The sequence below is a fragment of the Bos indicus x Bos taurus genome, chromosome 14 (genome assembly GCF_003369695.1).
Source record: "Bos indicus x Bos taurus breed Angus x Brahman F1 hybrid chromosome 14, Bos_hybrid_MaternalHap_v2.0, whole genome shotgun sequence".
Taxonomy (NCBI): domain Eukaryota; kingdom Metazoa; phylum Chordata; class Mammalia; order Artiodactyla; family Bovidae; genus Bos; species Bos indicus x Bos taurus.
In genome coordinates, this window is record NC_040089.1 from 31,235,693 (window position 1) to 31,248,343 (window position 12,651).

The 12,651-nt window shown below is 41.8% G+C and overlaps 1 protein-coding gene across 2 annotated transcripts in view; it reads left to right on the forward strand.

Annotated features, from left to right (window-relative positions):
- The first annotated feature begins 682 nt into the window (after positions 1-682).
- Positions 683-12,651, forward strand: part of LOC113904228 (serine/threonine-protein kinase Sgk3) — a 110,305-nt gene continuing 98,336 nt past the window's right edge. The window contains exons 1-2 of one of the 2 annotated variants that reach the window (XM_027561103.1): positions 706-766; positions 2,722-2,925. The gene's annotated coding sequence lies outside the window, so the exon portion shown is untranslated. Of the gene's footprint in view, positions 767-2,721; positions 2,926-12,651 lie in introns of both variants that reach the window. The other variant, XM_027561102.1, reaches the window with a different exon arrangement.

The window sequence follows — 12,651 nt, forward strand, 5'->3', positions numbered from 1 at the left end:
TGGATTTTAATATCTACTGTACTTTATGCCCATTTTCCCAATATATACATATATATAGAGAGAGAGATCCAAAAATAGCTGTGGAAAGGAAATTTCTCTGTACACAGGACCTGCCACTTTGTGAAAGCGCTCTCCCATCTTACAAAGGCCAAAATTCTGCTGATGAAAAAGTAGAAAATTGTGCAAATAATGTTAAATGAAGCACAGCTGTTCCCCTAAAATTATCTGGATTCTTCTACATTACACCACTACACATGCCCACCAGACCATTCCCGGGTGGCTCTGGGGGAGCCTCCGGGGGTCGGGCTGTCCTGCCTCTTCCGCGCACCAGGGTTAGAATCCCCGGCCGGGCCGGGCACGATGGCCCACACCGCTCCTGGGCCCCAGGGCAGCGGTCACTACAAGCGGAGCAGCGGAAAATCCTGGGGAGTCTAGGCGGTTACCGCGGGGTCCCCCGAACTTGGCGCCCCGGGCGAGGCGGGGGGCTCTCGCGAGGGTCCTCGGGGAAGCGGGCGGAGCGCGGGTCTCCGCGGCTGGGGGTATCGCCCAGCCCGCGCCTCCGGCCCGGGGCGGGTCGCCCCTCAGCCCGGAGCGGGGGCCTTCCCCGCGCGCTGCCGGTCGCCCGGCTTCGCCCTGCGGGAGGAGCCGGCCGCCGTGACGCGTCTGGGAGGAAACGCCAGCGCCCGGTGGCCTCCCCGGGAAGGAGGAAGCACGAGAGCGCTCGGCTCCGCGACCGCCACGCGGGGAGGCAGCACCGCGGAGCCGGGTAGGTGCGGGGCGGCGGGGACCTTGGGCCGCGGGGCGGGCGAGCGGCCGGGCCGCAGTCGGGCCCTCGGGCGGGTGGGACCGGGCGGGGCGAGGGTACCCGGGCCTCCTCGGCTGCCTCTTTCTGGAGCAAACGTGACTTTCCCGGGTCCCGTGGCGGCGCCCCCGTCCTTCAGCCCGGAAACCTCCGCGTTGGTCGGGTGGGAAAAGCCGTTCCCTCGCCCAGCCCTGGACTCTGAGAGTTTGTGGTCTTTGTTTCCTCGAGGTGAATTCGGTTTCTGCTTTGCGATTTCTAAACGCCCGAGGGGTGTCCCCGGGGACAGATGTTGTTAATCTGAGTGCAGCTTCGGAGCCGGGAACCAGGAGGGTGGGAGACCCCCTACCTGAGGTCGAAAGTGGGTGCAGGTTACCTGCGAGGGCACCGAAATCCTTAACCTGTTGTCAGCGAACCTGCCGTCTGAAACCTTAATGCGTGGCTGTCCTTTAAGCTCTCTGTGATTTGAAACCTTTTCTGTCCCTTTTAGCGTTCATTTGGCTTTGTTGATTCCCAGTTGAGCATTGGTATGTGCCATCTAGAAATGCTTTGGGATTTTTAGATTTTGTCATTTTTAGTGGTGGTTACTGGGAAAGACAGAAAAGAGAATTCATCTGTTGAAACTTAAACTCTTAGGTTATTTAATTTAGTAGTGACTTCTGAACCACGACTAGAGTTTCAGTTCTGCACAAGGCTGTACAGGGTACACTTGAGATGCAGAACACGACAGTTTCTAAGTCTTTATCAGGGTCAAAAATAAAAAAGTAGACCGTTGTGTATTTTGATTCTCTACTTTGTCAGTAGGTTGATCATTCACCCAGCCAATCTGGGAAGTGCTTTTTTATTTATCAAACACTTAGGTAGCTCTGACATGTGTTAGGCTCGTTCTAAGTGTTTTATAAATATTAACTCAAATTATTAACTCAAAATGTTAAATTATAGCAGGTCTAGCAGTGTCCAGGCTGTGCATACTTCAGTTCCCTGAATGTCATTGCAAGAGCTTTTAGAAACAGAGGAAGTTTCAGGCATATTTTAGGACTGGGTGTGCCTTCTAGCCCGCTTGGCTTCCAGTCCAGTAAATCAAGCCATCACCCATCTACTCCCCTGGGGGAAGGGAGTCTGTAGTGAAGGGAGTGAGAACTCTTCTTACAGATTTCTGGCCAGATCGCTAGCATCTTCAATATCATGGTCCTTCTCAGTGGACAGAGTGCCCATCCTTAACTAACTCTGAGGAGACCAGAACTTCCCCTTTCTTCAGCTGCCACTGCACTGAGCTTAATTTTATTTCCTTCCTAATATATTTGACAATTGGTATGACTGTAGCTTGGGTTTCCCTGGTGGCTCACATGGCAAAGAACCCGCCTGCAATGAAGGAGACCCAGGTTTGCTTCCTGGGTCAGGAGGATCCCCTGGAGAAGGGAATGGAAACCCACTCCAGTATTATTGTCTGGAGGATTCCATGGACAGAGGAGCCTGGCAGGCTATAGTCCATGGGGTGGCAAAGAATCAGGCACAATTGAACGACTAACATATACACACAGACGTGACTGTAGCTTAGATTTGAGGGTCAGACTGAACTTGAAATATACTATAAAATAGAACATTTTTGTTTGAACACATCCACATAACAAACAATACTTTGTAATTTTACTACCATTTGCTGTAAACTGTAAAACTCAGGTAACGCTGAGTTGATGGGTCAACCTTCTAGGTAACCATTTTGTGATTTGCAGATATATTGAGAGAATATTTTCCAGAGTTAAGCACCCTCTTCAAATGGGTGCCTTAGCCTGATGGCCAGATGGAAACACAGGATGATGACTAAAATAAGTATGGTTCTTGTCATTACGGTGATTATGAATCTAATGTCAAAATCCGCACATCATACTAGCTTTCTCTGTTTCATATATTTAAATTTCCAGGGAGATGATGAAATGACACTCTGAGCCTTATTTAATAAGATTATGAAGTGTCTCCTGGAAGCAAGAAGTCTCACTTTCTTCTGATATAATTTTATGGCACATAGACATTCATGACTTCAGTTCAGCCAAATGGCAACCAGCACTTCCATGGGTTACAGAGTGCTTCCGTGTATACTTATTTGCTCTTCAGAGAGACCTCATGAGGTGGGTAGCCAGTTTTCATTCCAACTTTTACAGATGAGGAAACTGAGGCATAGAAATGTGAAAGTGCTTTAGCCTGGATAGCACAGCTGGTAAGAGGCAGAGCTTGAATAGAGAGCAGGTGTATAGACAGTGCCTGGCACGTGCCAGCCCGTAATAAACATTTGTGGAATGAATGACTCCCAATGACTTCAGACTTCTTGCTGTATTTCAAAACATTATATGTTGAGTTGTCACACCATAGTTGAGTTGTGACTAAGGGATTGCCAGGCCTAATCTAACACCTCTCTTTTTCAAACAGTATCTGCTACCACGTAATTTCTACAAAAGGGATGAGCTGGAAAGTCCTTTGAACTTCTTGGAACTGATCATCTCTGGTGTTTGAAAAAGCAAATAAGCTGGTTATTCCCCTTTTCCAAGCATCCTACTTTTCCCCTCTCTGATTTATAGTTGCCATTGAACACATGGCTCTCATGGTTGTGTTGACTTTTCTTGTCTCTTCCTGATCATTCGAGATCATTTTTAAGGACTGCCAATCACTGTAGGTTTTCATTCTAAGTGAACTCAATTAAGCCACCTGGGTTTATGAGCAAGTTCAAACACAGAGATCATAGGTATTATAATTATTTTGAAGTGTTTGACATCACTGCTGTGTTTTTTGAAGTGTTACAATTACTGTAGTATTTCAAAAAACAAACAAAAATCCTCAACTTTTCTCCTTCAAGTGTAACTCTGTGTATCCTAAAGTATGTTTCTTCTACATGGATAACCTTCAATGAGAGAGGAAAATATGGCAATTACCTGGTGGGAGGAACTGGGAAGGGCTATGGAGGAAAATGAGAGATGAGGTGGGCTTTCCCATGAGGAATTTTAGGTGTTAAGAAACCCTTAATGAAGCCAGACTGAGTCATCTGCCTGTCAACGTTCTTTTGTATGGGGGTGGAATAAAATACTTTTGAAACCTGCCTCGTTTCAAAAACTACTTTACCTTTTCCAATCCTCAGGGATTTTTTTTTTCCTTCCCTTTTTGAAAAATTCCTGTAATTACAGGCTAAAACTGCTGATTCATGAAACTCAAATTATGTAACATGTTATTCCTGACAGAAACAGCCCCCGCATTATGTTAAAGGACTCAGTGTCTCTGTTTTCCTTTACCTATTGCATTCTTTATGGTGGAGTCTTTGTTCTCATTTCACTTTTGAAAAAATTTAATGGAGAAAGATAGTACTGATTCCACATCTGGTAGTTCATGTCAAAGAAATTTTAACTCTATACTAACTCTGAGTTATCATTGCTGAAGAAGACAACATGGAAATCCAATGTTGGAGGCTGTTTCAGAGCCTCAAGAAGTAAAATGTTATTGCCTGTCTAAAGTTGAGCCAGAGAGTTTTCAAAGAGAACTAGGCAGGGTAAAATCTTCTTGCTCTTGACCAATTTCTCAGGGCCTTTCCTGTGTCTGACAGGTCCCGAAAACCTGCTTTAGTTCACCTCCTTGTAACCACAGTTTCTTCTATTGTTCAACACTGAAATCTGTTTTCCTTGGATGGGCAATGAGGGTGAGTGAAAGAAGGGTGATTATGTAAGGCAAATTATGTAGGCTTCCCTGATAGCTCAGTTGGTAAAGATCCACCTGCCACGCAGGAGACCCCGGTTGGATTTTTGGGTCCGAGGATCTGTTGGTGAGGGGATAGGCTACCCACTCCAGTATTGTTGGGCTTCCCTTGTGGCTTAGCTGGTAAAGAATCCACCTGCAATGGGGGGAGACCTGGGTTCAATCCCTGGGTTGGTAAGATCCCCTGGAGAAGGGAAAGGCTACCCACTCCAGTATTCTGGCCTAGAGAATTCCATGGACTGTATAGTCCATGGGGTTGCAAAGAGTCAGACAAGACTGAGTGACTTTAAGAAGAAAAAAAGAGAGGAATAATATGTAAGATGGAAAGTGGGCTTCCCTGGTGGCTCAGATGGTAAAGAATCTGCCTGCAATTTGGGAGACCTGGGTTCCATCCCTGGGTCAGGAAGATCCTCTGGAGGAAATGACAACCCACTCCAGTATTCTTGCCTGAGAAATCCCATGGACAGAGGAGCCTGGTAGGCTACAGTCCATGGGGTTGACACAACAGAGCGACTAACACATCTAATATATTCAGATGCAAAATCGAACTCACTGGTGGACTAGCCAATCTACTGGCTGCTGGATGAAAAGTCCTCAGTCCAGTGGGGCTTCACTAAGGACTTGGCTGACTGCTTCCTTGAATTGAAAAATGAGAAGGAACTTTATTATTCTAGTTATTTACCTCCTTGTTTTTTTAGAATAAAAATAGGTCGAAGTTAAAATAATCTGATTTCCAACTCAGCATCCACAAATGCAGATAAATGTGCATAGGGACCAGTATATAGACTATATAATCTAATACACGTATATATTACACGTGTGTGTGTGAGTCGCTCAGTTGTGTATGGTCAGCTAAAAAGAAATCATCTTCTTAATTTCTTAGTTTCCCAAGAAAACACTGTCGTCTTTTTTCTCATTTTTATTTTAGTTTGTCTCATATTTTCTAAATATTCTTTTTAATTAAAAAGTATGCCCTTAAATTTAAACAGTTGAGAAGTGTGTGAAGTAAAAAAATAAGTCCTCTTCACTCTAATCTTAACGACAAAGGTAACCACTGCTGGGTTTTTATTTTCTTCTAGCCTTGACCCCATGCTTATATAAGTATGTATATCTGTAAATATATAGAGAGTTTTTTTTTAAATGGGACTCACTCCATACAGTTTGTCCTTTTATCTCTTATTTAACACCTTATCATGGACATCTGTAGGTCTGCATCATTGGTTTTGACAGCTGCATAATATTCCACTTTGTAATTAATTTATCCATTTTCTATTTCTCTTTTCTATATGTGCACTCTTTTGTATCTTTTAAAAAATATTAAATCACCAAAGTAATACATTTTTAATAAAAATTAAAAGAAGAAAAAGAGAAAATAAGAATCATCAGTAAACCTACCACTCAATCACTGTTAGCATTTTAGAGTATATTTTGTAAACTTTCATATGTATGTGCATATCCATATTTCCAATGCCATTAAAAATTTCCCTTACACAGGGTTGTTTTGTCGCTTAGAGAATCGTGTTTGTTTAGTCAGCCAACATCAGAGATTCCAGGCACTTTGGAGCCAGTTATTTTACTGTATTTCCTGGCCACCTGCCATTCCCCAAACCTGAATAACACTACTGGAAATTTATACTAGTGCTCATAAAGGGGATGAGGTGAGGGTGTCGGATGGACCGAAATACCCATCCAAATCAGCATAAAGCATGTATCCTGTTGATGGAGGTGAGTCAACATTTGTGTTCTGTGCACGTCTAAAATACAAGATATTTAAGAAGAGAAATGATAGGATATTCATATATCATCAATTACGATCATAAAAGGAAAAGCAGAAATAATGGACCTAAACCAAGGGAAAAGTGTTGAATTCAGTTGAAGATTAGAACAGTTGAACTTCAGATGTTTTGAAATAGTTTCCTAATGATAAGTACAGTGTATGGAGTAATTGGCTTAACAGAGCTCCCTCCTATAGTAGGAATAGGTGACCTTGAAGTTTCTTGTGATCTTCATCTTATAGGCTGTCTCAGAGTTAGTAACAGTTGATTTAGAATAATTTCATGCATACAACTGTCTAGTTACTAACTCCACCAGCTTTTCCAGACACTGTCTGTCTGGGCTAATCTCTCCACCCTCTTTTTCTCCTACACAAGCTGTGACCCATACTTTCCTCCTGCATCCTTCTGTGGCTCCCCCCACTTTCTGAGAGTTCAGTCCCTCTTTTAACCTTGTTCTCTTAATTCTCTTCTTCCTGCTTTTGCTTTAAGGATATTTCTCTCTGTCCTTTCTCCATTCCTCCCTCTTTATTTTGGTCTTGAGCAAAAAAGATACTAATCATGGCAATACTGTTAAGAGCAAGCCTTTAATAAGGAAAAGGAAAGCTTTTAGTTTGGGAGGAAAGGTAGATATTATAAAGAACTAGTGTTTGAGAATACCCGGTAATTCCTTCCAAAATTTCCACAGAAGTCTCCACCCACCTCTTCATCTCTAAATAAGCTGTTTTTTCCTTAAGCATTGGCATGTATGATAAAATTTAAAACTATTTATAATTTTTTTTGATTCATGTCATAGCAGTAGCATTATTTTGTGCTATTTTTTTTTTTTTTTTCTCATTGAAGATGTTAACCATGTTATAGATTGAGTAGAGAGTGTTTTGGTCTTAAAAGCTCACTTCTGGATAAGAGCACTGTTCCTTTTAGAAAATATTGGATTGGCCAAAAAGTTCATTCGGGTTAAGTTTCGACATCTGGTTTAAAAGTAACTTCTTTGTCTTTAAGTAGAAGATGAAGAAGGTTCACTTCAGTTCAGTCGTGTCCAATTCTGGTTTAAAAGCAACCTCTTTGTCTTTAAGCAGAAGATGAAGAAGGTTCAGTTCAGTTCAGTTCAGTTCAGTCATGTCCAACTCTTTGCGACCCCATGGACTGCAGCATGCCAGGCTTCTCTGTCCATCACCAACTCTTAGACCGAAGGTTAGCAGTCTTTGAGATGTGCTGTGTCAGGATTCCAAACCCTTTTCTTGCAGCCTTTCATCAGCAGAGAAATGCATTGGTGAGAAGCACATGTAGATCAGCCTTCCATTCTTGGGAGTTAGAGAAGTGGTGCTGGATGCAGGAATATCCCTGGAAGCTCTCTCAAAAGATGCATGTAGGTGATTTAGCCCAGGTAGCTGACTTCCAAGGCTGCCGTCCATGGGGTCATTGAGGGTCGGACATGACTGAGCGACTTCACTTTCACTTTTCACTTTCATGCATTGGAGAAGGAAATGGCAACCCACTCTAGTGTTCTTGCCTGGAGAATCCCAGGGACGGGGGAGCCTGGTGGGCTGCCGTCTATGAGGTCGCACAGAGTCGAACACGACTGAAGTGATTTAGCAGCAGCAGCAGCTGACTTCATAGCAACTTCAGCTCACCTATAATGGGACCTGAGCCAAATATTATAAGGAGCTCAGGACCAAGGCAATAGCTATTTAGGCTGCACTGAGAATTAAGGCCTATTTTTTCATAAGCAGGAATGAAAAAGGTTTTAAAAAGATATTTTTATCCAGCTTCCAGACAGCCTGGTGGTAAAATTGATGATGGCTTAAACATGAAAGTACTGTTTTATTTGCTTATTTGAACCTGGACTACTGTTAATAAACAGTCAGAAGTTAAGACTTTACTGTAAATTAAAAAAAATATGAAAAACATATTTATTCATAGTTTACATTTTAGTCCATTTCAACATCAGTACTTTTAGTTTTCTTTCTAATTCATCTGCTTTTACCCCCTACTCTCTCTTCTCATGAATTTTTGGTTTAATTTACTTCTTGTTTGTTGGGAAATGATCTTTTTAATTCATGAAAGATAAGATGCTCCAGTGTTTGGCTGTGAAGGATTTTTCAGAGATTTATGAAACTATGTCCCCTTCCTTGATTTTTGTGTCTGCCATGTGCTGTGCTGTGCTGTGCTTAGTCACTCAGTTGTGTCCGACTCTTTGCAACCCCATGGACTGTAGCCCGCCAGGCTCCTCCATCCATGGGAATTCTCCAAGAAAAGAAGTATTCAGTATCCAGTAGTATCCAGTAGAATGTGTTGTCATGCCCTCCTCCAGGGGATCTTCCCAACCCAAAGATCGAACCCAGGTCTCCTACATTGCAGGCAGATTCTTTACCTTCTGAGCCACAAGGGAACCCCCATGTCTGACATAGATTTCCTTTATTTCTAATTCCTACTAACATTAACATTTATTTCTGTTCCTCCTTTTAAAAATCCACTCAAGTGTGACCAGAAGCCCCTGTCCCATTGAATGTATTTGTTGCTTTAATCAGTCTTTAAAACAAAGAGGTAGGTGACTTATCCAGCAAAATCAAATTCACTCAGGCATAGCAGAGGAATTATAATTCAGGAGACCTGGGTTTGATCCCTGGGTTGGGAAGATCCCCTGGAAAAGAGAATGTCTACCTACTCCAGTATTCTTACCTGGGAAATCCCATGGACAGAGGAGCCTGGCCGGCTATAGTCCACGGGGTTGCAAAGAGTCAGACCCGACTGAGCTACTGACACACTTTATAGTTCAGGACGAGCAAACTATAGTGAACTGTAGGTGAGTCCAAAGAACAAAGGAAAGGAGAGGTCTTTTCTACAGAAAAGGAAGAGGAGTTGGGAGGGACTGTTTTTGAATAGAAGTCCTTTGGAGGAGAGAGAAATCAGGGTTATGGAAGCCCCTTATTGGTTTAGTTGTTGACTTCTCATTGGCTGGGCTGGTGCTGAGCAAGGAGAAAACTTCCTTCCTCCTGCAGGGGTATATGAAGTAAGCACCCTGTTGAGGTCTGCAAGCAGCCACCACCAAGCAGGGTAATGTGTGAAAGCCCCTGCTTCAGGGCTTCCTGACTGTAGTTTATCTTATTTTTAAATTTTATTATTTTTTTAAAATAATTTTTTCCCTATTAAAATTTTTAAATTGAAATATAATAGACTTAAAATTTTATATTAGATTCAGGTATATAACCTAATGATTCTGTATTTTTATACTATATAAAATGGTCACCATGGTAAGTCTAGTTACCATCTGTCACCATACAAAGTCATTATAGTATTATTGGCTGTATCCCCTATTCTGTATGTTACATTATTGTGACTTATTTTATAGCTGGAAGTCTGTCCCTTTAACTGTTCCTCACCTATGTCACTCATCCCCTCACCCTCCTCCCCTTTGGCAACCACCAGTTTGTCTCTGTCTGTTTTTGTTTTGTTATGTTTGTTCATTTGTTTTGTTTTTTTAGATTCTACTTATAAAAGTGAAATCATATGGTATTATCTTCCTGTCTGACTTCTTTCACTTAAGCCTAATACCCTCTGTGGCCATCCATGTTGTTGCAAATGGCAGTGTTTCATTTTTTGTGACTGAGTAATATTCATGGGAAATAGATGGGGAAACAGGGGAAACAGTGTCAGATTTTATTTTTTTGGGCTCCAAAATCACTGCAGATGGTGACTGCAGCCATGAAATTAAAAGACGCTTACTCCTTGGAAGAAAAGTTATGACCAACCTAGATTCCATATTCAAAAGCAGAGACATTATTTTGCCAACAAAGGTTTGTCTAGTCAAGGCTATGGTTTTTCCAGTGGTCATGTATGGATGTGAGAGTTGGACTGTGAAGAAGGCTGAGCGCCGAAGAATTGATGCTTTTGAACTGTGGTGTTGGAGAAGACTCTTGAGAGTCCCTTGGACTGCAAGGAGATCCAACCAGTCCATTCTAAAGGAGATCAACCCTGGGATTTCTTTGAAAGGAATGATGCTAAAGCTGAAACTCCAGTACTTTGGCCACCTCATGCGAAGAGTTGACTCATTGGAAAAGACTCTGATGCTGGGAGGGATTGGGGGCAGGAGGAGAAGGGGACGACAGAGGATGAGATGGCTGGATGGCATCACTGACTCGATGGACGTGAGTCTGAGTGAACTCGGGGAGTTGGTGATGGACAGGGAGGCCTGGCGTGCTGCAATTCATGGGGTCACAAAGAGTCGGACACGACTGAGCGACTGAACTGAACTGAATATTCCATTATGTATTGCCACATCTTCTTTATCCATTTATTTATCAATGGAGCCTTAGATTGCTTTCATATCTTGGCTATTGCCAATAATGCTGTGATGAACATGGGGCTGTTTCTGTTTTCTTTGGGAAAATACACAGGAGTAGAATCGTTGGATTATATGCTAGCTCTGTTAGTGTAAATTTTTGAGGAACCTCCCTACTGTTCTCCATGGTGGCTGTACCAATTTATATTCCTATCAACAGTGCATGAGGTTCCTTTTTCTTTACATTCTTAACCAACGTTTGTTATTTGTTGTTTTTTTTGATGACAGCCATTCTAATAGGCATGAGTGATATGTCATTGCCATTTTGATTTGTGTTTCCCTGATGATTAGTGAAGTTGAATATCTTTCATGTGTCTATTGGCCATCTCTATGTTGTCTTTAGAGAAAGTGTCTGTTTAGGTCCTCTGCCTATTTTAAAATTGGGTTATATGTTTTGTTTTGCTTTTTTCTGATATCGAGTTGTGTGAGTTCTTTGTATATTTTGGATATTAACCCCTTATCAGATATATCATTTATAAATATTCCCTCCTATTCAGGAGGCAGGCTTTTCATTTTGTTGATAATTTCCTGCCTTGTGCAAAAACTCTTTAGTTTGATGTTTACTTTTGCTTCTGACCATTTTAAATGAGGTTTCCGTTTTTCATTTTCACACTTTCATTGGAACATTTTAGGATTTAAAAATTTGCCTTTGAGATGCAGAATGATATGTATATAAATTGCTTTGTCTTTCTGTGTAGAAAAATAATGTATTTTTGCTTCATCTAAGTGTAAAGAAGGATACATAAGAAATTAAGTGTTTATCTATTTTGGAGATTGGGTGATGAGAACTAGGTGGGTAGGGAAAGGGGAGGGGTGGGAAGCAAACTTTCACTGAGTCTCTTTTATATTTTCTTGAGGTGTTTTAACCAGGTGAATATATAACCCACTTTAAAAAATAATTTAAAAAATTATGTCTGTGAGTTCCCTGACTTCAAATATATATATGTATATTTCTGTTGTCCCTTTTCCATACGTCTTTAGTAAAAATTTTTTAAGAATGCTTGTATAGATGAGTCTCAAAGGATTAGTAGTATTTTGCAGACATCTGGTCCTGTCTTTGTTCCCTTTCAGGAGCACTCTCAAGTTCTGTGACTAAATTCATTATGAAGCCTTCCTGTAGGAAATTCTAATACTGCAAATATGGCCAAATCTTGAGTTACTGTTGGCTTCTTCGAAGAACCATTTAACTGAAATTGTCTGCAGCATCCTACAAACTGGATATTCAGTTTTTCCTAATAAAACTGTTATATAATGCCAATATAATTAGTGCACAGTTAGTTGATTCCAGACCGCCCCTGTTTTGATATCTTGTATCTGATCATCATGGTTATATTTCCCCTACTTAAAATTATATGAATTTGGTCTTTTAGAAAATAAAGATTTATTTTTAGTATTCAGATAATTCTGCTCTTTTCAGTGTATGCTAAACCCAAGAGTTTCGTTCATCATGATTTTTGTAGTTTTTGTCATTTGTCATATGTATTTTATCCTTTGGAGAACAAAGAGAGACTAGTATTTATTTTGTACCTACCATGTGCTGGGTGCTTTAGAGATAGTATTGCATTAAATACTCAAAATAACTCTGTAGGGTAGGTGGAGGTTTCATTTTACAGATGAGCAAATTAGGATCTGGGCTTCCCTGGTGCCTCAGCAGTAAAGAATTCGCCTCCCAATGCAGGAGACCTGGGTTCGATTCCTGGGTCAGGATGATCCACTGGAGAAGGCAGTGGCAACCCACTCCAGTATTCTTGCCTGGGAAATCCCATGGACAGATGAGCCTAGTGGGCTACAGTCCATGGGATCACAAAGAGTCAGACATGACTACAACTTAGCAACTAAACAACAGCAAATTAGGGTTTAGTGAGGCCTCGAAGGTGGCCTTGTGTGGCCATCACGGGGCAGCGCTGATCTGAAGCTGGTCTGGTCTACTTAACTTTACCAGGGGGTCCCCTTTGCCTTTGAGAAGGGGGTAAAGGCTAATTCCTTTCAAAGACCCTCGTCAG